Here is a 24,438-nt window from a genome sequence, read left to right on the forward strand (position 1 = left end):
TTTTTTTTTTTCTCAGCCTGCTGGAGGCTCAGATCAAGTGTGTGTATGTGTGTGTATGTATGTATGTGTATATATATATATGCACTAAAATGTATATTGTAAAAGTAAAATATATCTGATACTATTATCACTTCATTACATTTCTCCTAATGCAATGAATAGGGCCAGTACAACTTTGGAAGAAATGTTCTGCCTTTCCACAGTATAGCTTCTCTTAAGATCCCATAGCACAATGTAAAAACCAATGAATAATATAAAACCTTGCAGTACCTCAACAGCTGAAACAACTAATGACTTGAGCTGCATCACATTAATGGTTCTTTGGATTCAGTCCAAGATAACAAAGCACCTCACTGTGCTTTCTCACATCTCCATTTTGCAGATGGGAAAACTAAGGCATAACAACATGAAATAATTTGGCCAAAGGAAGTCTGTCACAGAGTTAGGTTTTAAACTAAAACTGATTCAGTTCTGCAAAGAACACTTGGGATAGCTGAGATTTACCATGGGCTCCTTTGATATAACCTACTCACTATTTTAAAGACTATAATGATCTAGGCAAACCTACATTTAATACAACCAAATGGCTAGAAAATATGGAGCAAAGACACAAAGTGCTGCTGATGAAGAGAACAGACTCTTCTCATTTTTTCCCAGCTTAATGTCTCCTTTGTTGCTGCTGATTTTTGATGCCTTTCTTTTTATTAAAATGTTCCTAGATCTCATATGGCAAAGACAAGCTGACAAGCTACTATTAACAGTTAAAATATCTGTTAAAGGAAAAGCTCCGCCAGTGCTCCATTATATAATACCCTATAGATGGCAACTTCTCCCCACCCGCACCCCCACTACATTCTGTGTTTAACTTACAAAACTACGTGAGGAACTATTACTAATTTTTTTCCAAGGCAAAAGCTGCACACTTTTTACTTTCTCTCCAATTAACTACTTTAACAAATTAATCTATAAAACATGCATGCAAACACAGATTCATATCTGACATCTACATATATACCAATGTTGTAATTTGTCTTTATTTCAGGGAGGCAAAGGAGAAGTGGGACTCTTAAGCTGGGAGAAGTGGGAAAATTGAAGTGGGAAGCTGAAAGATTTTTTAGGCAGCACACTATTTCTCTGCACATGTTACCAGTTTCAGTCCAGGTATAAATTGCAACTCCAGTAGGGTAATTGTTTAAACTAAGGTTACGAAAGCCAAATACTGAAAACACAATGGTTTCCCTTTGGCTAGTAAGACTTTACCTATCAAGCCAGGCTGTTCAAGCAAAACCTTACTGACAGTGTGTTTATAAATAATCACACCAGTTAAAAACAAAGTGTAGGAGTTGCACTTCAAGAAGATAATGTTAGATTTAGCACAGCATTCATTCCTGCAATATGTCATAATACAGAACCATGTTCTACAACATATGTCACTACAAGACATCAAAAAACCAGCTGACAGTAATTTAAAAGCAAACAAAACTCTGAGTATTTGCTATATTTCTATATGCTAGCCAAGTTCCCTGACAGACAGTCACTTAAAATCCAAGGGCTTTTTCTTAAAAAACAAAAACACAACAAAACAACCTCCCTGCCAAAACCACCACCACCACCCACTGCCCCCGAAAGACTTGCAAATATTTTGTTTTTGTTCTTTCCCAGAATAAAATTGTGCAATTATCTGGGGTAGTTACTAATTTAGTTGTATCAAAATACCTATAGACATTTCAGTTGCTTCTCCGTATTCTGAAGGTAGGTATAAATGCAGTAAGTTCAACACAGAAGTTATTTATCTAAGGTTCAGATAGGAATGAAATAGGTAGAAGGTTGTGAGATTTTTATATTCGTGCAGTCAGTCAGAAGTTGGTGACAGTTACCAGGCAGGTAATAATGTATGTTAAGGCCTATGCTAAATTTATGCTGCATTACTAGCATTATCCACTTTTCTAATCTATTATTATTACAGGAAGATTTATCAGACCTGCCAGAAGAGAAGTTCTGCTTCTTCTGTGAAGACTCATTTTTTCCTGCTATTTGAGTAAAGCCTTTCCTTACTGGAATTTCTTTATCAGTATAGTGCCCAAAGGCATGGAAGCTGCTCGTGACCCCCATTTGCTAGAATCTCTCCCCATCTCTCAAACTGTCCATTAAATCAGCTGACTCACATGTGGAGATCTTCTGCACTTCTAGCTAATGAAAACTAGTTTTTAACCTATTGAATCCAATCAAACCTTTCTGAAACATGTAAGCTTGGGTAGATTTGCCTGTCTCGTTTAGAGAAAGAAATGCCTTTGCATTTTTATTGCTGGTGCTGATATGCAGAGCTTTCATTTTTAAATTAAACTGCAATCAAATGAACTATTGACTTTCACATTCTGGGCATGCCTTTTGAATGCAAGGACGCTGCTCTGATCCAGTAAAGGGTAAGAAACTATTCCTTATCCCCACACTATCAAAGAAAACTCTTAACTGAGAAAAGAAGAAAGTGATCGATTTCTAACGCATAAAAACAGCACTTGTCAAGAACTTCCCTAACCAAAAAAACCAAAAACAAACCAAAAAACCCACCCAAACCTCACCGCCTGCTCTGTGGAACTAAAAAAAATAAAGAACTCTGAGCCCTGAAATAACAAGAAACTCTGAGCCCTCAGCTTAACAAGAAAATGTGCAAGATATATATAAATTAACTAGAACTTCCAGTTTACATGGATTTACATTCACAAAATAAACACATCTCAAATTAAAATAAAAATCACCATTTTTAATCCAAATCATTATGGAGCAAAGAACATTACATGAATATCCAAGAAACATCATCCTTGGATATTCCCATGAACTTTCAGGTTCCACTTGGGTCCTGATAAAAAATAATCTGATCTAAAACTACTACTGCAAGCTGAAACAATCACTGGTCAGAAAACAAAATAGTAATTCTTGGAATAAAATCACATTGAAGTTCTACCATTTGGTCTCATTTTGCATCAGAACAAAACTGAGGCTGCCTTTTTTTCTTTTTCTTTTTTTTAAAAGACAGACATATACTGGCTTTCAGCACAGAAGACCCAATATCAGAGCTCAAAAGGCATTCACCTCAGATGTGGGAGACACTGGTTAAATTCTACTCCAAATCAGGCAAAACAAAATATGTCTGAGATCCAAAATACCCAAACCAATGAGCTATTTTGTGCTGGGTCGAAACCTGTTGTGTTTTGTTGAAACCGATACATTTCTAAAACCACCTCTTAATTGTTGGAGAATGCCAGTTCATCAAAATTAACTCTATTAGTTAAAAAATTCCCCAACAGAATTCCTCAGGACTAAAGGGGCTATTACTATTAAAGTTACCACCAATTAAGGAGCTGCATGAATAGCAGAATATTGATTATATTGTTGTAAATTTAATATCCTCTATCCACACACATGCCCGGGAGTCTGGGGCTTATACTTGTGTAGTCATGAGGATGGCAGACAGAGTCTTGCCCTTCCAACCTCATACTGCTTGTCACTTGCACACATGTTCACACCAGCTAGCCCATGGCAAGGGTTGGCAGGTCAGGCTGGGGTTGTCCGTCAAGAGGTGGAAGGGTGGAGGGCTATAAATAGCTTAGTCAGGGTGGGAGGGGGAAGAAAAAGCACAGCCCCAGGGCTGCAAAAAGTGGCTGGGCTTTTTCCAGCCCCACAGCTGCACTTTAGGCACAGGCTAGTCCAATCTACTTACTGCACCCCCTCAAGTGAACTAAGTTGAATCAGGCCAGTCATTTTTGTCCAGTTTAAACTCCCTGAAAATATGAACAGGGTGGCACCCAACTAGGGTTAGGTGACTCTAAATTTAAAGTGTGCACATATCTTTAAAGAGCAAATTTCATATAAGACGCAGAGATTTCTTCAAGAAAATTTTCATCATTAACCAGTTCACGGAGAAGACCATGATTTGCAACCACGCCAGTATACTAACATCCTACATCATGATGGCATCATGGCTTGCCTCAAATATTTGCAAGAAAACAGACTACATTCAGATTTACAACCACATCCTAGTGTATAACTTATTGATTTCACCCTTGCCCACAATTTAATTTTCAGCAACTGACACTTTAAAACATGGGCATAGCCCTGGGTACAAAGATGCCTTACACCCTCAATGTGCCAAACTTTTTATGAGCCACCTTGAAGAACAGTTTTCTAAAAACTGCACCTCCTAATCTGCACTATACCTATGATACAGAGATGACAATATTATCCTGAATATCCTGACTTTCTTACTGATTTGTACCATAACTTCAACTACCACTCTTCTATCAAATTCTATCTGTAACCATAAAACACTAACACTAAACATTATTTGTACTATCCTAAAATCAACTTTCTACAAACAACTACATATAAAAACCCCATAGGTCAATATGCTTAATTCCATAAAGCTATCTCAAAATCACCCAGAGAGGAGTAATCTACAGTAAGACCATCATAACTCTACATTTACTCAGGGGAATATAGTCATAACACCCACCTCACCAACCTAAAAATTGCTTTTATTCAGCAAGGACACTCCAGTAGTGAAATGGACCTTATCTTTGAGCAAACCACTAGGCCTGTATGAGTAGGCAGCTAATTGATCTGGCTTCAGATGCCAGGAATGCAATCCGGAGTTCTGGACTGAGCTTCCACCTCGATCTGGCCGAAGTGGCTCCGAAGCTTCAGAACCGCCTCGGAGATCGGGCCATAGGGTATGGTGGGGAATCAATGAAATATCTATAACTTTGGTGTTATTTGTCTGCTTTGGATAAAGCTTACAGGGGTGATAGCTTCCTCTGAGCGCATAATGCCTGCCAAGTTTCAAGGAGATAGGTGCAGGGGTTTGGGAGGAACTGTACTCCAAATGATTGAAAGTAAAACTCATGTCACGTGTATGTATTACACTACAGTGGGGTGAAAACTTTAGGGTTGGTAGCCCCTGGTGAGGCCACAAAGCCTGCCAAGTTTCAATAAGATTGGTGCAGGGGCTTGGGGGGGAACTGCATCTCAAGCTGCAGACAAGCAAAACTTGTGACATGGGTGACACTGTGTGTGTTAAGGTGCAGCAGGGTGAAAGCTGCAGGGATGGTGGCCCCTGCTGGAGCCACAAAGCAAGCTACTAGGCCTGTGAGAGTTGGCAGTTATTCAACAGCTGGAAGGCTTTGTGGCCTCAGCAGGGGCCGGATCAGCAAGGGACTGTGCTCCGGATCTGAAGCACAGCTCAAAGCCTCGCACAGCCTGAAGCCTCGCACAGCCCTACAAACCACTCAAATACCCTATAAAAACCTGCTACAATACAAAACAAAACTGCCTTTGGCCTCCTAACCCTTTTTGTCACATACCATCCCACACTGGAACCTAACAAAGATCAAGAAACAAGTATAGGTTATAGGTGAAGACAGCACCCTATGAAAAATATTTTCGATCTACCTTCTCCTTTCAAACAACATCCCGACTTTGTCCAATCCATCTTCAGAAACAAACTCCCTGATGTTCAACAAATATCAAAGAGAACATGACCCTTCCTAAACAAAAAAAACCTCCCCAAACCTGTTAACTCATCTTTATTGTCACAACCAACCCCAAGATAAAACCATCAAAACCCATGGTTCTTAGTCATGTCTATCACAGAATGTGATACATCTCATCTAGTGCACCAAACACCCACATGGAACCTGCATGGGTGTAACTAAAAAAGCATTATGCTCCAGAATGAACACTCATAAAACATATTGATAAATAATGCCTCTATCACCAGGTGAAGAATACCACAAAACAACCACTCCATCTTTGATCTCACAGTTCTGGGACTCAAGGGAAACCTATACAATATCTTCAAAAGATCAGTCTGAGAACAAAATTTCATAATTTTACTGGACATTAAAATCCTTCAACTGAACTGAAAATAGTTTTAGGGCTCATTAGGATTTACCTAGTCCTTCTGCTAAACTCTGCACTCTATGGGTAGTACAACCTTCTTCCCTTTTAAATGGCCTTTTACATAAATAAATGTATCTATTTCAACCAGTCTTCACCACTTAGTTTGTAGCTACTTCTGTTATCTTCTTGCTCCACAAGGTGACTGCTCCCTTCATATTTTCATTTACATAATATAATTAAACAAAAGTCATTGTTTTATTTGACATTTAGCTTAGGCTTCTTTCCCAGACCTGAAGAAGGGCATTTTGTGCCTGAAAGCTTGCCTAACAGCTTTCCCAACTTATATAGTTGATCCAGTGAGGGTTATTGCCTAGCAAACCTTGGACCTCATATTGTTCTGCTTTAACTGTAGACAGAGTGGTAGCAGCTTTTGGTTTTTAATCAATCAAAATCCACCCCCCTCCCACACCCCTCAAGTTAAAAATAATATATTCTGCACTCAGTGGGTGCATCTACATGAGATGCTTTACTGAGGAGTGGGCTAATTAGCTCCACACTAAATCACTAACATCTACACATGCACCCCTATTAGGCCAGAGTAAACTAATTAACTCTGCCATAGGTTAGCACTACTCAACACAGCTACTATCCTACTGCCACAATGCGCATGTAGGCAGTGACCAGGGATGGCTGGTGCTATAGTGCAGGGGCTACCAGGCAGCTTGCCCCACACTGTAGCACCCTCGTGTCCCAGTCAGCCCCTCCACAGCACACTGAGTTGGGACAGAGCAGCCTTGGGCTGGCAGGCTGACCCCCTGGACCTCCTGCCAGCCAGAACTGTGCCACCCTGGCTCAACTTGTTGTGGTCCTGGGTACACATATAAACACTGCACCCAGGATCAATAAACTCTAGCACAACCTGCACTGGAGTTTATTGTGTCACATTAATATCACATGTAGGCATGCCCAGTGAGATTCATAGATTGTTAGGGGCTGGAAGGGGCCTTGTAGATCATCCGGTCCAGTCCCCAAAGGCAGGAAAAGACAACTGGAGTCAAGTGACCCCAGCGAGATGACTGTTCAGTCTCCTTTTGAAGATTTGCAGGTTTGACTGCACCACCACTGGAGGGAGTTTTTCCTAGAATTGAGCCTGAAGCAGCCTTCCAGGAATTTGTATCCATTGCTCCTGGTCTTCGTCAGGGGTACCCTGGTGAACAGCTGTTCAGCAAGTTCTCAATGTACTCCCCTGATGTAACGGTAAGCCGTTACCAAGTCCCCTCTCCGCCTTCTCTTCTGTCCTTCAGCCTTTCCTCATATGGTTTGTCTTGCAAGTCTCTGATCATACGGATGGCTCTTCTCTGGATGCTCTCAAGTTTTTCCATATCCTTGTTGAAGTGCAGCACCCAGAACTGGACACAGAGTTTTACCTGACTAAGAAATGCAATATTTAGCCTTTTATTTTCACAAAATTGCAAACAAATTTGAAAAAGCCTTCAAACCATTAACAAGCCTCTGCTTCTATTAGCTCCAACAGTTTGCTTCAATGGGAACAGGTTTAAACAAACACTGGCTGCTTTTGAAAATCCCACACTGAAATTCTAGGGAATATACTGGAAAGAATATACTGTATTTCTCCCGCCTTGCCATGTCCTGATTATAGGATCTTAATAAATCCCTCTGGGAGTTGACATAATCTAAACCAGCATGAACTCTTTTCTTGCGAGAAAAGTGAAGGGGACACGGATTCTGACAGGGGATCTGGGATGATAAAGAAGAGTTTCTCTCCTTTAAACTCAAAGCTTTTCCAGTCATATGTGGTAGTCAAAACATTATACAGTAGATACTGCCACAGCACAGATGTATTCCACTCTTTCAAAGTTTTAAAATCCAAAGCAAAACTTGCCAACTATTGTAACAGAAAAACACTTTTTGCCTGCCCAAAAAGATTCTAGTAAATGCAAGATAATGACAGAATTACGGTATTCTGTTTTATTTTGTAAGAAAAAAGAACATTAGAACTTCTTAGAGTAGGACTGAGGAAATATTTGAAGACAAGGTAAATAAGTTATGGAGACCAAATAAATACCAAAGTAGCCCAAAGTACTGAGTTCTTATGGTCAAGATATGGGATGACTTCCCAAGTTTCACAAGTATTTTAAACTCACAAAAAAAGCTTAATGCCCAGAGTATTGTATGGATTTCTTTCATTCTTGGTTTCTGTGTCCTCAGTATTTGGCCCTCATAAAGTAGAGAAGTTTTACTTTGTTATCTTATTCAAACAGATGCTGACTAACACAATCAGATATTGTTTCCTTTACCTGCAATGAGTCTATTATTGTGGATAGCAGCTATGTTAAAGACAGAAATAACAGCAAGGACAGCAAAATGAATTACATGACAGACCAATTGAACTCTTTGTGTGTTAATTTTATACAGTTTTTTCTTGTGCTGATTATATTATTTTCATTTAATTCTTTTCAGCTGGGGTATGTTCCACCAGGATCAGTCTTATATGGATATGTCTCTAAGGAACAGTTTAGACACAAGTCTCGCTTTCTTTGGTGCTCCTTTAAAGAATTCTTCGTGCTGATAAAAATGCTTTACTCAAAGATGGTGTTTAAACTGATTGCTGAGAAAAAGGGTGAACAGCAAAAAGAAACAGTGTATTGTGATGAAAAGTATATAAAAAAGACAGCGTGAATAGCAAATTACTACAAAGAGGACCTATTTACACATAAAAGGGGTTATCAAAGTTATGACTTGAATTACTTTAATCAACAGGTTCAGATGAAACTATAAGTCCTTCTCATGGGATAGGCTTCATCAGATCTTCCAATTTAAATAACCTTGTTTATAAGCTTCTTTTCATCATCACACAAAGCCTACATTTTCTCTCTTTTTTGCTCTCCTTCTCTCTTTGTTGGTGGTGTTTACTCCCAAGTCTGTCTCTGAACTCTCAGTCTAATTAGCTCTTGATAGATCTGCTGCCCTGTTTCCACAAACATTTAATTCTGCCGTCAGTCCCATTTACATTACAGCATGTTGCATTGTCTTTTACCAGCCTAATTTTGTTTGAGTGAATGTAAATCCTATTAAGCAGTCACTATGTACCTATTAGACTGTGGCATATAAACTCAAAAACCCTCCTTATTTACAAGAGTGAACATAAGGCCCAATTCATAAAAGAGTTCTAGGACAGTGCTTTCTTCCAAACTATAGAAAATTCTTACAGCTTGCAAAACCCTTTTCTTGTAGGTGTTACTGTCAAATTGCCCAAAACTCGATACATTCCAAACACAGCAGAATGGACAATGATGCTTTTATAATTCTAACGAGTCCACAGGGAGTGCTCATTAATTACAGCAGTGTCATTATGAGTATTTTCTGTCTACTCTGGATGGTTTAGATCACCTGAGGAGTTGGGAAAAAGTTAGTTTACTGCTCCAGCTCTTCAACTTTGTGCAAAAATAGCACAATATCTTTTTCTTTAACTGTCACAGCAGTATGAGGGAAAAAAATGTGTATGCAACTCATGGATGTGATCAATAAGAGTTTGAAGTTTCACCTGAAATGAACTTTTCCACAAAACTAAATCCCTCACAGCCAAGTTTCTTAATAGTTATGTTGGCTACTCATCAATTTTTGCCTGAGTCTTTCTTGGCTAAGAAGTTATTAACCAATCGATAAGCACAGGACATTCTTTTGAATACTCCATGCAGCATTAAGCCAGACATAGCTGCTATTAAATATATATGTGCTAAGGAAAACTGGGGCAGGGCTTCTGTACCTTTTTTAGTATAGTATTGGATCTCTAGACTTGAAAAACAGGAAGCTGGACAGAAGAAAAATAGTAAATTAGGCAGGATTTTATATTATTAGAAAATCCTTAGCTGGGTTGATTTTTTTCTACATGCAATACATTTGTTGAAAAACTGTTTTAATTTCAAAACATTTCATTCTGACACTTTTTTGAAGTGCTGAAATATTTTGACATGTATTAAATGAAATCTTTTTGTTTAAAAAGGATTCTAAACTTTTTTAAAATGATGTCAAAAAAGAAATGATTGAAGAAATGATTAAATAACCAAAAAATGAAATAAAATATTTTGGGTTTAAAGAAACATTTGGGACCAACCCAAAATATTTTTGCTCAAAAAAACCCTGCATAGTTCTGTTTTGTTTTGTTTTTTTTGACTGACACTGAATATTATTTGCTCCAATTTTTAAATGGAGCCAAAAAACAAAAAAAATTCCATTATTTACCTACCTGTAATTCCAGGGGTGCACTACAAGTGTTTGGGATTCCCAAATAGGCCTACAACTAGGGTGGCCATCATAGAGGATAGTCCAGTTTTCTGCTGCTGTCCTCTGTCCTCCATTGATACAAAACTCAATGCCTTTATATCCTCTATTTTTCGCTTGAAGAAAAAAAAATCAAGGACATAAAGGTGTCCGGTTTTATATCAACGGAGGACAAAAGACAACTGGACTCTCCTCTATGTTGGCCACCCTACTTACAACAGTTAGGTAACTATCTTCTATTTATTGGCCACCTCTACACAAGTTGTTGACTGTGAAGTCATTACTGCGCAGTCATCTAGTACTTGTATAAACCACAAGGAAGTGGACAGAAGAAAAATAGTATAATTAGTATCTAATATTTTTATAAACAAGTAGTAAATAACTGCGCAGTACCTGGAGTTCCTGCACAGCAACATCACCAAATGGCTTTTTAGTGATGCTGATTGCACAGTAGCTCATTACCACTATACAGTAGCATCGTATCACACTTCTTGCCACGTGATGTTACTGCATAGTAGTAATGAGCTCCTGCACAGTCAGTATCTTGTGTAGATACAGTTACTGTCAGTCAGAGTTGGGAGCATAATTCCCTTTCAAAATAAGACGGATAGGCTAGTGTTTACATGATCCAAATGCCATTTAATTCAACCTGAAAGAAGCTTTGAGGTGAAACAGTAATTAATAATTACTAAAACATATGGAAATGCAAATGCATTTATTACTTAATGGGTTTTTCTATTACTTGCATGCAAAAGGAATAGCATTCTTGGTAGTGTGGCCGAGCGGTCTAAGGCGCTGGATTAAGGCTCCAGTCTCTTTGGGGGCGTGGGTTCGAATCCCACCGCTACCAGAACATTTTGGGGGCTGGACTCGATGATCTCCCAAGGTCCCTTCCAGCCCTAATGTCTATGAAATTAAACCTTATGGTTTACGTTCTTTAATGTGGATAAAATATTTAATTTGGAGCATTAGAAATGATCCAAGAAGCTCCAATAAATCTTACATTTACAATACACTGCTTATTTTAGTATAGTTATGTCATCGCAAAGAGCAAAAACTATAGGACCAAAACACTCATGGATATAAGAAATAAGTACAAGCTCCATAGCAGACTGCTATATTATAGTCACATTAATATCAAATTGAAATAATGGGCCACCATCAGGTTATGCCTTCTCTGTCTGTCTGTCATTTCCACTCTATTTGTATGAACTGAATAAGAAGGAGGAAAATGAAAAAAAATCTTAAAAAGGAAGCTGAGATTCTCTTGTAGGATTCACAAGTGAGTCTAATACAAATGTAGATATTTATCCAGTAAAGTGTTTACTAAGTGTTTATTAATTTAGCATGAACTAACTCTGACTTCAGTGAAACTGGTCATACAAACAAAACACTTGACTGGACTGGGGATGTGAGCCATACATAGAGATAAGAAATTAAGAATGAAAGGCATATCATTTTTAATCTCCATGCTAGTTTATTTTGTAATGTCTAAACAGGCTGTTGATTGTCTTTAATTTGGTCGTTATAGATTATCAAGTCTGTTATGATTACACAGTCAATGTGCTATAATTTACTGTGTAGTAATATGAAGTCTGATTTAACACAGAAACAGCCTTTAAAAATTACTACTATTAATAACAAATAATAATGGAAGCTGGTTATTCACGTAACATAACAGAGTAGAAGAAATGGTTTTTGAACCTCTGTATAGGGATCCAGGTCAATACTTCTAAAGGACAAATTTTAAAAAGTTGATTTTACCATTGCTGCTTTCTTCCAAGTGAAACAGAGGCAAATGGAAATGCAGTACACTCTGGTCAAATTAACATTTATAAATCCCAGTATTAATTTCCAAGTATCAATATCGGTCAAACTCTTTTATACATGAGTACTTCCAGTGAAGATACTCTTGAATATAATGTTAATAAAGCAGACATTTTAAAATGGGTAGAATTGTTCAAAGCATTCCAATTGTCTGATTCTGTTTCTATGGCAGTCAATGGAAGTTTTGCAATTAATATCACTGGGAGAAAAGTGTAGACAGTGCTTTCTCATCCATCATGTATTATCATGCAAAGAATTTCAGAAATATAAAGCCTAAAGCATTTCTCCCCTGACTTCCCCTGTCCACCAACCAATCTCTTTCTCAACATATAATGTAATGCTTTATCTTTTGGGGATGAATCATCATAAAGAGTGACACACAATACTCTGACCAATATCAAGTCCAAGACACAACCTCTACTCCTGATACCGAACTGGCTTTGAACCCACACCATTCTTTCACAATCTACTTCTCATTATCACTGATATCAAGGACAGCAATTTAAAGAGTTAAAGATTTTGTAAAAATTCTAAGTCTTGGGATCTCTGTCCCAGGGGCAGCACACACTTCACAGACAAAATATATAGGAAAATCATTTGAATCTTGCCCATATCAGGATTCTGGGATCAGGCAAATACAAGGATTTTCAGGGAACCAGGGGTCCAGGGAACCTGTGATCTGGTATTGCTGGTATGTGAACTGCTGAATGACCTGCGATATCCTGAGAAAGGTGCCATCAAGATCCTTCCCCTCACCTTTTGTTTTGTTTTGTTTTGTTTTTGTTTTACAGGCCACTCTGTCTCACTTAATATTTATTATTCACTTATCTAATACCTGTCTGTGGAGTTTTTTAAACAATCTTAAAGTTTGCCTTCTCCTTTCAACAAAACAGAAGATCAAATAAATAATTTTATTCCACGATTCATTTAGATTCACCTAGTTAAATTCTATCATTACATACAAATAAAAAATTCTTCAAAATGTTTTACTTTCTTGATAAAAGCCAGTCCCTATTTTATCATGGCTCCCTGGACTTCTGTGCTTGGCAGCATGAAGGGCTAAACTATACAGCACCTTGTATCAAAGTCAGTGATAATCTGATAGAACAATAAAGAAATTATAGACCTTATCTTTCCTATGCTTTGAAAAAATAAAATCATTGCGTTTTTTATTAGGATCATACTTTTAAATACTAAGTTTCTGAAGTGAAAAATGTGTTTCATCTACTGAAAATGTAGGGTTTTTTTATTTTCCAGTTCAGATCTTTTCAGGCTGCAAACATTTCACAAAACAGGCTAGATTGTATTCGACTCTCTAAGCACTTAAGTGGTACTTGGGAGTCTAAGAGCAATCTTCATCTACTCTCTCAAGTTCCTGAAAAGCCATTATTGCAGAAGGTGAATGGGTCTTCCTCCTCCTCTACCTTGCAGCTTTTTTGACTTAGTCTTTCAGCTAAGTTGAAAGCATGTTACAAAAGTAAACATGGTAATGGATCCTCAGGGACATGGGCAGGATACAATGAAATTAGACCCTGAGACTTCAGTGCCCAGGATGACTCATGGACCTGAAAGGCAGAACAGGATCTGGCCTTAATTTTTTTTTTTTAAGTTTGACAGTTTATTTCAGTTTTTACTTTGTTTATTTAATACTTGGTTCCATTTACATGCAATTTGTGCCACTATTTATTACTCCTTTAATATGTATTTCAAAATCTACTGCTTTCAATAACTTGCTTGGTCTCAAAGTGAAAAAAGGTAAATCTTTCTGACATCCTGACACACTACCCATTTTTTAGGTACACTTATTTCTTAAGACACATGCACAATAGAGAGCACTGCAAGGAGAGAACTACATCCTGTAATCTGCATATGTGCGTATCACACAAGTAGAGAGAAGCTGTTTGGTTACACTCATTCAGCCAGAAAAGACAGGTCAGTGAGAAAATAGCTATGTGGGTATAGCAGGGTGTTATGTCTTAGAAACTCTAATGGTCAGTCCTTTGCAGATTCATTTTCATGTTCCTTAGGGCCAGACACAAAGCCATGTGTGAGAATCTCCCTGAGTTATCTAGAGAACTGGGTCATGTGTGATAGTATTAGTTAGAAGGTCCTATGTGACAACATAGAGGGAACCAGCTGTCCAAGGCTAATGCACCATCTGTGCCTAAAAAATATTGCCAATTTTGTTGCCAGAGCATAAAAAGTATGTCCTTAATCAGACTATAAATCACAAGCAGGTCTTGTGTGTTGCCAATTAAAAGGCTGATATATTGAATGGCTTAGATGCTTCATTGACTTCCTAGCCTTTTGAATACCCCAACAGAGGTCATCAGCTACACATTTCTAGCATCAGAGCAGTGGTAACATACCCCAAGTGGCATGGCTAAAATCTGTAGCAATACTTGAAAAGTTACATTTCTGACAACTTGTCTGATTGGCTGAGAAAAAGGAACACTTGGTGAGGCATTTGGGGCAGACCAAAATATTACAGACCAATTGCAGTGCTTTTACTCTCAAGAGAATAGCTTATTTCTATTTTTCTGGTAACTGTCATTGTCAAAAGGCACTAGATCAATGGTTCTCAACCTTTCTGGACTTGAAGTACCCCTCACTAGACTCGAGGCACCCCTCCATAACTTCTGTGAATTAAGTGGCACCTGATTTCAAAACCTAATTTATATATTATAGTGTTTACCTTCCTACACAGGACCTGGGCAGGAGGGGTAGAGGATCATCCAGATAAGGACAAACCGAAGTGTGGGTTATCTGCTTGGTTACTCACATGCAGCTTATTTCCTCATAACTCATGGCACCCTTTCAAGGTTCTGGTGGCACCCTGGTTGAGAATGACTTCACTGGATTGACGGTCTGGCATGGTATACTCTGATAATTATGTTGTTTTAGGGAGAACAGCTACCATCTCTAAACCTTACATGTAAAACCATAATTTTAAATCCAAACTATGGCAGTCTCATAAAGAACAAGCATGGAGTTTCATACACTTTACTATGTCTATATCTTTTTTTGGTGACACCTTAAAACCCCTAAATCCATATAACTCTACACAGATATTAAAAGTCACTCTGGACGTATTTCCAAGAGTTGCGGTATATCCCAAAAGTACTTGTGAAATTTACTTTTCTCTCACTATTGTGCCATCCTGTACAATTTGCTAGAATCCATGGTATGCATTTTTTAATATGGTATACTGATTGTAACGATTGGGACAAATGTTCAGAGAGGAAAAAACAAATATACATATTTAAAATGCTATGTTTTTGATAGAATTGGATTAACCTGTGGCAGGTTATCAGTAAACTTTTTTTGTTTGCTTGTTGTTGTTCCCCCTCCTCCCCCGTGAGAACATAGTTTCAAGATCAATAAGACTACAAACTCTTAGACGGTTTCTGGTTTGGAAACAAGACTGCATGTGTAAACAACCCCTATCTACTCAACTTCAGGGTGCACTATGTTAGATTGATAACTAAATGAAATCACTTAAATTCACAACAAATCACACCTGCTATTGTCTCCTGTAATTAGATGCTAACATGCAGGTAAAAAATCAAAAGCCTGTAAAAAAGAACATGTTTTGTGATATTCTTGATACAATTGCCTGGCCAATCAACCCTTTTTTCTTGCAGTTTACTAATGCCAAATACAAGCAACAGAATGGAATATATATGACCTAGATATGGAGACTATAGATAATACTGAATATACATATATCAATATTGATATTGAATAGTGAAAGATACATTGTTATGAATGTCTTCTCAAAAGATAGGCTTATAAGAAAATAGGGCTGGAAGGGACCCCAGGAGGTCATTTAGTTCAGCACTTACTCAAAGTATGATCATCTCTGACCAAACCATTCCAGCCAAGTATCCATCTAGTCTGTTCTTGAACATTTCCAAGGACAGAGATTCCAGAGTTTTTTTAGGTAGCCTGTTTCAATGTGTGTCCACCCTCACATTGAGAGAGATCTTCCCAATCTCCAATTTAAATTTCCTTTTCTATAGTTTGAGGCTATTGCTTCTACTCCTATCCCCTATGTCTAAAGCAAAACACTATCTCTATCCTTTTTATAATCATCCTAAAGGTATTTGAAGATCGTTATGAAATCCCCCCTCAGTCTTCTCTTCTCCAGATTAAAGAATTTTATTTCTTAAAGCCTTTCCGTATAAATCATGCTTTCCAGGCCTCTAATCATTTTTGTCACTTCGCTGAGCTTTTTCCACACTGTCCAGATCTTTATTGAAGTGTGAGGCCTAGAAGTAGCACTCAAGGTGAGGCCTCACCAGTGCTGAACAAAGTAGATGTATCACTTCTCTTGATTTGCAAGTGCCGCTCTTGTTAATACAATCCAGTATGCTGTTGGCTTGTTTGGCAACAAAACCACGCTGCTGGTTTATATTCAGTTTATGACCCAGTTTAACCCCCGGGTCCTTCTCTGTAGTACTTCAGACTACCCAATCATCCCCCAGTCTAGATTTGTGCAGTCAATTACTCCATCCCAAGTGCAGGATTTAACACCTGTTTTTGTTGAGTTTCATCTGATTTTGGATGATTTCTGCAGTTCATCCTGGTCATTTTGGAATCTAACCCTTCCCTCCAGAGTATCTGCAACTCCACCCAAATTGGAGTCTTCCACAAATTTTCTAGTGCATTCAATCCTATCATTCAACTTATTAATGAGGATATTAGACAATACTGGACCCAGGACAGAACCCTGGTGAAGTCCACTTGATGCCTCCTCCCATTGAGACATTCATGACTACTCATGGAGTATGAGGATCTAAACAGTTATGCATCCACTCTGCAGTTCTTTCATCTAGTCTTATTTCCTTATTGCTAAAATCGAGGTATATGTTGTATATAAAATACTCAAACACTGATTCTTCATACTCTGCCTCCATAGTTAAACAACAATAATAAACAAAACAGATGTTTTCCTCAGCCATGACTCCAGTTAATATAATCCAAGTCCTGGAAGGATTTTAAAATGGCATTCTGACCTGATGAGAAAACAACACAACCTTGCAATTTTAAGTCAGGCTCGATACCAATGGAAACAAGATGAAGATTAGATATACTTTACATGTGGTTTCCAGGCCTCATGGCTCCTTACAGCCTAAGCAAAGAACTGCTCCATCCCAGAGAAAGAACTTTTTCCTGCAGCGTTTGAGACTAACAGAACTACAGAAAATTAAGACATAGAACATGTTTTGCTGTGAAGTGCAATCTCAGAAACATGAGCTACTGCTAAAGAATTCTAGGATTCATAAGAAGAACAAAGAGATTTTTATATACTAAAAGAAATTAATTGGGGCATTTATTATACATTTAAAAATCAGTCCTGCCATTGTACATACATTTTGACCAGCTATTAAGGTACTCACATATGTTCCCATGGTCTTGGTCAGGCCCTCACTAAGGATTCAGTCCAGCACATCTACCTCTCAGAGCATGAACAATTACTTCCTGCACTAAAGTAATGATCCATTAACTCACAGCAGGAACATATTTATAGTATTTATCACTGATGCTACCTGGAGTACAACAGTCTGCCAACACAGAGCTTATAGTAGAGCTACTTTATTAATTTTGAAGAGAATTATCATGGGGTCTTTCCCCTAGTACATTGGGCAAATGTGAAAATTATATAAGTATATGATTGTATATAATATAATCAATAACTCAGTAACCAGGGCTTACAAAAAATTGCAGATGGGCAAGTTTAAAAGTGGAACCTCCATTTTTTCACCCTCCCCCCCCCAAAGGTAGTGTTTGACTTAAGGCATAACATTTCTTATTTTACCAGGGGGAAAAAACAAACCAAACAAAATCCAAATGAAAGAAAACAAAAAAATCCTCTCATTCTATTTCATAATCATCTTTGCATTTGACTCTGGATTTGATTTATAACAGGTCTGAATACAAATCTGATCTGATGCTCACTTTAAAAATAAGAGGAAACATTTTCAGGTGTGTCATTCAGGGCGTGACTACAAAACATAAACTTAAAATTAACTGGTAATTTTAAAAGTATGATTTACTTCATCCCCTGTAGCAAAAAAATAAGAATAATTTCCAAGATACCTGTTGAATCTCTGCCTTTCTGTCAACTTCCATCTTCTAACTTTGCAAAAAATAACATTTTAAAACTTACATGAAACTTTTCTCTCACAATAAATTAATATGGTGGTCTGAGTGATCTCAGCTGTTAGAGTAAAACAAAAAAAAATCACTTCTATGCAGGAGTGAAAGAAATGAGGGCAAAGTGACAGCCAATGCACCTGCCCCCAAAAAACAAAACAACCCCTCCTACCCCTGGATGACAGCAACTTAAGAATGAAATAGGACTTTTTTTTAAGAATTGCTGAGTCTCTTGAAGATTTTCCTATTAAATGGAAAAGTTAGGAAAAATTCAGACACATAAAAAAGGATTAACAGAATAATGGACACATCTATGAACTATTGATCAAAGTAGCATGGTATTTTTTATACATTTCTTCATGTCTCAGAATTTGGATCTCTTCTCATGAGATTCAAAACAAATTGTAGGAAAACATGGTGATTTTCTGAATCTGCATGTTATATCTTTCTCCATACTCTGTTGTATTAGATGTGTTTCATGGTGGGTTCATATGTTCTTCTGTATTCAATTCTTATCTCTAGGTCTGCAATATTAAGTCACAGAGTCAAGATATTGATCATGCATGGATATATGTGTAGATCTACAGCCTGGTCAGTGCTAACTTCATTCCAAGTAATAAACATGACTATTTCTGATATTCTTACCTAGCAACTAGGCTAAAAGCAGAGAGAATAGTACAGGAATGTTATCAGTTGACAAAGGCAAAATCACAGTGATATTAATTGAAAATGTAATGTCATCAAGCTCTCTGAATATTATTGAATGATTGTGCTCACATAAGGGCCAGTTAGTGCAAATCTGGGTTCTGCTTAGAACAACCTTTTTCTAAAGGTTTACTGCAGGATCCTCTCTCATGTTTTCCTATGTTTCTTATGTAAACCACCTAAAAGAAACAAAAGATAATGTGTTAATATTTGATTAACAGAATATCCAATAGTGAACCAGAAGGTAGAGTATACAATCTTGAGTTGGTTTGCGATGCTTTGAGAAGAAATGTACACAAACATGACTAATAAAAATGCATAAATTTTGGTTTATGCCTGCTCCCCCGAAAAAGCAATCTATGTGCATGTCTACACGGGAATATTAATGCGACACAAACTCCAGCACAGTTCATGCTAAAATTTATTGCTCCCAGGCACAGTTTTTACATCTGTGCCTGGAACTATAGCACATTGAGCCAGGGTGGTACAGCCCCAGCTGGCAGGAAACCCGGGGGGCCTGCTCCTGCTTGGCTCAATGTGCTACAGAGGGGCTGGCCAGCACCTTTGTGCTCCAGGCAGCCCCAGTCACCATCTACATGTGTATTGTGATGGAGTAAATAACTCTGCAATACAATAGTACTTGTATTGGGCAGTACTCTTATGGCAGAGTTAATTAGTTTACTCTGACCTAATAGCACCACTCATGTAGATGGTGACACTTTACCGCGAAGCTAATTAGCAATGCTGCAGTGAGTGTTTCATGTAAATTCACCCTGTATTACCACCAAATTATTTTGCTTAGCTATTATTTCACTGTAGGAAAAGAAAATGCATTATGTACATGCTGTGACTCCTCTTAGAAGACAGCACAGGGAAACAATGTCACTTGCTGGATTTATACTGCTCCTGCAGGGAGAGGGACATGCTCCCTTCATAATCTGTATATTGTGCTACAGGGAAATACAGACTGACCGTGTTCGGTCTGGGTCAGCCAATGAGGGCTGCCCTGTGCACTGATGCCATCTGTTGCCAGGCAGACTAAGGGAACCTGCAAAGCATGCTGACCTGTATTCACAGCCCCTCTCCCCCCACTTGCCCACCCTACCCTGGCTGTACAGTGTCACACAGCAAGCTCTATACACTTCTAGGTATAAGCATTCAAATGTTTGTATGCATAATGCCAGGTAAGTTTTTCTACAAAGAGAACAAATCTTGGAGAATTCTCCCAGACTATTTAAATGTGTAAACACAGACCAAGAATGCTTTAGGACATCAGAAGATATTAAATATGTGACTTCAATAATTACATCAGGCGTAGTTCAGGATTTCAAAACCCAGGGTATTTATATAATGGCATGGGGCATGGGGCCCTGATGAAGTAAAATTAATTCCCTTTTCAAAAAAAACTCCCCACTTTTTAACATAAAACTGGAGGAACTACTTTATTTACTCAATGGTACATACATTTAACCCACAGTTAATCTGTATAATGGAAAGCTTTTTAAAGGTAAGCAACAGTCAAAGCCACCAAGCTCCCACCAACTTTCATGACTAATTCCCTCTGCATTTATAAGAATCCCCCTGTAACTTTTTTATTTCAGGGGCTGTCAAATATTTGAGTCATTTTTTTTTAGATATTTATATTTTTTTGGTATCATTTGTTACTAATATTCTAGCTATTTCAAGGGGAAACACTAAAGAGGAAGAAGAAAGAAAAAATAAAACTGTAAAACCTTTTTAATCATGAGAAAAATTCAGATTTAGCTAATATCCTGTATCTCATGTTTCAGCTATGGTCAGATAAAAAACACCCATCAATTCTCTGTATAACTATGGCATAAATTAATGTTAATTGCATGTCATTCCCAAAATCTTGGGTGATTCCTCAGGAGAGCTCACATTGAGCCTCATTATTATAAACTACATGAAACAATGGCTGAGACAAGCAGTAATGGCATTGCATTATTCGGAGATAACATCCCCAATAATGCTCGCATGTACCTTCTGGATTAAGCCATGTGGATGAACAGTGAGCCCTTAAATTCTTACACTACAACACTAATGAGCAGAACTAGTTGATAGAACAAATCTCTATTGTTTGAAGATTTTTCCTTTTCCCTCCCACATCCTGAACTATCCTATTCAGTTGAGTTGAGTTCATTTACATTAGTTTTTCATACCCAGTACATAACATGTTTACTTTAAGTCTAACTTTTAAACTGAAGTCTATCATAGTTTGGATCAACAACTTATATCTGACTTCCAAGGAAAAACAGTTTTTCTCCTATGTAGACACACACACGTATCTTTTACCTAAACTGCCGAAGCCAAGTTGAGGGAAATCATTACATCAGCAAATTAGTTCACCCAAGCAATAGGCTCAAACCACAGGTTAATTTGAACTGTTCAAATATAATTACTTAGAAAAGGAAAGGATTCATTACTTTTGTGATGTTTACTGCTCTATTGCACCATTGCTAGAGATTCTGTCAATAAACAAATTACATCTAACATTATGCCCTTCTGCTGAACAGATCTCCTGAGAAAATCTTGTTATGCATAATGCTTTGTTTCACTTCTTTATAGTTGGCACAGAAAAACAAGTCTCTCCCCAAATGCTAGTTCCTCCTCTACCACATTTTAAATCAAAGTTTGTTCTCCTAGGTAACCAGTGACATGTGAGTAGGATCAACAGATTAGTTATATATACCAGAGGGCAGATGTTAGCCCTTATAGATCCCTCTCCTTTGTGAGTGGACCCTTGCATTGGCATGTGGCCCTGATGAAGTAAGGGGCATGCGCCTATGCAGCCCTCACTTAGGATCAGGCACATAGTTTGTTAAATGCTAAAGCAAAGATGAGCTAGTTACTAGGCAGCTATTATCAAAAGTTATTTTCCAGCAAGTATAACACTGGTGAACAGTGTTTGAATTACAGGGGAGCTCAGAAGTGCTAAGTGCCCCATAAGAGAGGAGAACCCCCTATGCCATGCTTTTCTAAGAATCCCAGGTGGCGGCAGTGGCAGCAGTGGCAAATCCTTCCAGCTGGCGTGGCTGCAGACCCTCCCCAAGAGTCTAAGTGTAATTTGAACCCTGCTGGTAAACACGGACATTGGCCAATTGCAAACTGTATAGCCATTTGCCCAACCTCTTCAAAAATTACCAGTGCTTAAAAGCACTAGAAAATCGCCACTTAAACATCAGGACTTGCCAAGAGTCTCCAGTCTAGATGCCAACAAAGAACTTCTGAAATGAAAAAGAATACTCAGAAATAAATCAGTGTACCATGACCTGAACCTAATTTGTGTTTTAGTATGTGAAATGACCCAGAAGCCTCAGAGAAAGGAAACTACTAGTCATCATTCTAAATTATATATGAATGTAATAATATACCAGGTGCCTGGGAGAAGAAGAGTGTAGAAGGGTTGCAGGCGCTGTGTGTATGAACTGAATCCCAAACTGACCACTTACATACCATATTTTGCCATTTTCCAACTAAGAAATATTTTCACATGAGAAAGAACCCAACTACGTGGCTGGATTAGGATACCTCATCTGTATTTCTGTTGTTTACAGTGATTTATTTATAATCAGATACTACTAAACATGAGTGAAAGTACCAAGATTTGGCCTTCTTTGTTAAGAAGCACTGAAACTCTGGAATACACCAAGTTTGTCTCCATCTATTTATCCACTCTCATTTTTTAACTATTGTTATTCAGCAAAATTCAGTGGAGTGTTGATTTTAGAGATGTTTTCTCCAAAGCTTGACCTACTGGATTTAATTCAAACCTAGGTATAGACCAAAAAAAAAGAGGTGGTTCTATGATGCTAGGGAAAGAACAAGGAAGGGGAAAATGAAATTGGTATTGTGTGCATATGTCTCAATGCCTTTTTTAAACATTATTATCATCACACCATTACTTTTAATCCAGCCACAAACAGTCCATTTTTAGAGATGGGTGCTTCATGGTAGGCACCATTTGAGCAAGGTTTATTTACTGACTCCGTGCTTTATATTTTTTCTTCGACAAATACATTATAGGACTATGGAAACAAGAAAGATAAAAAATGCTACCTCTCTGACAGGCTGGGTAATATTCCATATGTTCATATATTGTAACCATGCAATTTCTCTGACAAGATGCAGGAGCCCAAGAGTATTCAAGCCATATAACCCATAACCCTTCATGCTATGACAATGGTCTTTATTTATGTCTCAGTATGTTATGAGCTAAAAATTATGAATGCCAGAACTAAAAATGCTGTACAGGATACCTAACTCTAGTGGTAAAAAGGAAAAAAAATCTGAATATGAATTTAACTTCTCAAATTAAATAGCTCTGATTTTGATAGCTAGTAAACATATTTATAATCATTCAGATGCTAAAATATGTGCCTCTAGCCCTTGGATGAATAAAAATGAAAACTGAGCTTTTTGATAAGTACTTATACACTCATTTCTTATTTGGATTACAGATAAATAATTCTTTAAAAGTCCTTCAATGAATCTATGCTATTGTAATAGGAACACTTGTTATGAATAAGAGATGAACTTCTTACATGTTATTCCACTGCTATTCTTCTTGCACATGAAAAGCTAAGCCCTTTTCTATTCATTCAAATATTTAATGCTGTGGGGCCAACAAACACGCTAATTATATATATTTTTAGAAAAGGTAAAATACTTCCAAGTACTTTTATCTCAGAATCTTATTTTAAGACCCAATACTCCGGTAACATTTGCAGTTATATCTGCCTCTCTCTTCAAATCACACATGCTGAAGCAGGGACAGCTTTGAAAATTCTGGAATGGAAAACCTTGGAAGAGAAACCAAACTACTAGAGGAAGGGAAGGTGATAATGTTGCTCTTATTTTTATGGGCTCCAGGGGAAGAGAGCAGAACACAATTGGTTATAGAAAGTCCTAAGAATACTGAAAGTTCAGAGAAGGGAGTACTATACATGATACCACCTTCCTCCAAATCTGTTGATTCCCGAGTACTACCTATTTGAGGCCCTGTGAGTTTCAGGTATGAGAAACTAAGAGGAACAGTCCTTCTCCATGACATACTGAAATTTGTCACTGTATGAAAAGGTCAATATCCCTATCTGAGGTACCTGCACAAACCCCACAACTGAGCACCTCACTCTCTTTACTGTATTCATCTTCATAACAACCCTATTCAGCCCATTTTACTGGCAAGAATTTGGGGAACATAGGCTGCTGACAAACATGTGGGGGCGGGGAAAGGCCTTTACTGGAAGAGGAAGTGTGTTAGTTTGACCCTGCTCCTTAGGGTCCTATAGATTGCAACTTCAGCAGGGCTTTTTTTGAGCTTTTATCTAATACCTGATTCAATCAGCTATTAGATAAAGCTCCAGAAAAGGCCTGCTGAAGCACCCATCTATACAGCTGTTGAACAAGCCAGGTCAAACTAATGCAATGCCTCTTCTATCTAAATCACATACTAAAAGTCAAACAGCTACTATAATGTATTTTAATTTTATTTAAAAAACAAATGTTGTCCTGATCTATGTTCGCCTAGTA

The 24,438-nt window shown here is 37.8% G+C and overlaps 1 protein-coding gene and 1 non-coding gene across 7 annotated transcripts in view; one reads left to right on the top strand and one right to left on the bottom strand.

Annotated features, from left to right (window-relative positions):
- Positions 1–24,438, bottom strand: part of ERBB4 (erb-b2 receptor tyrosine kinase 4) — a 1,148,078-nt gene that overhangs the window by 863,752 nt on the left and 259,888 nt on the right. The window lies entirely within an intron of this gene.
- Positions 10,966–11,047, top strand: TRNAL-AAG. The gene has a single exon. It is a non-coding gene; the product is annotated as a tRNA-Leu (tRNA).

The sequence above is a fragment of the Crocodylus porosus genome, unplaced genomic scaffold (assembly GCF_001723895.1).
Source record: "Crocodylus porosus isolate Cpor-Errol unplaced genomic scaffold, CroPor_comp1, whole genome shotgun sequence".
Lineage (NCBI taxonomy): Eukaryota > Metazoa > Chordata > Crocodylia > Crocodylidae > Crocodylus > Crocodylus porosus.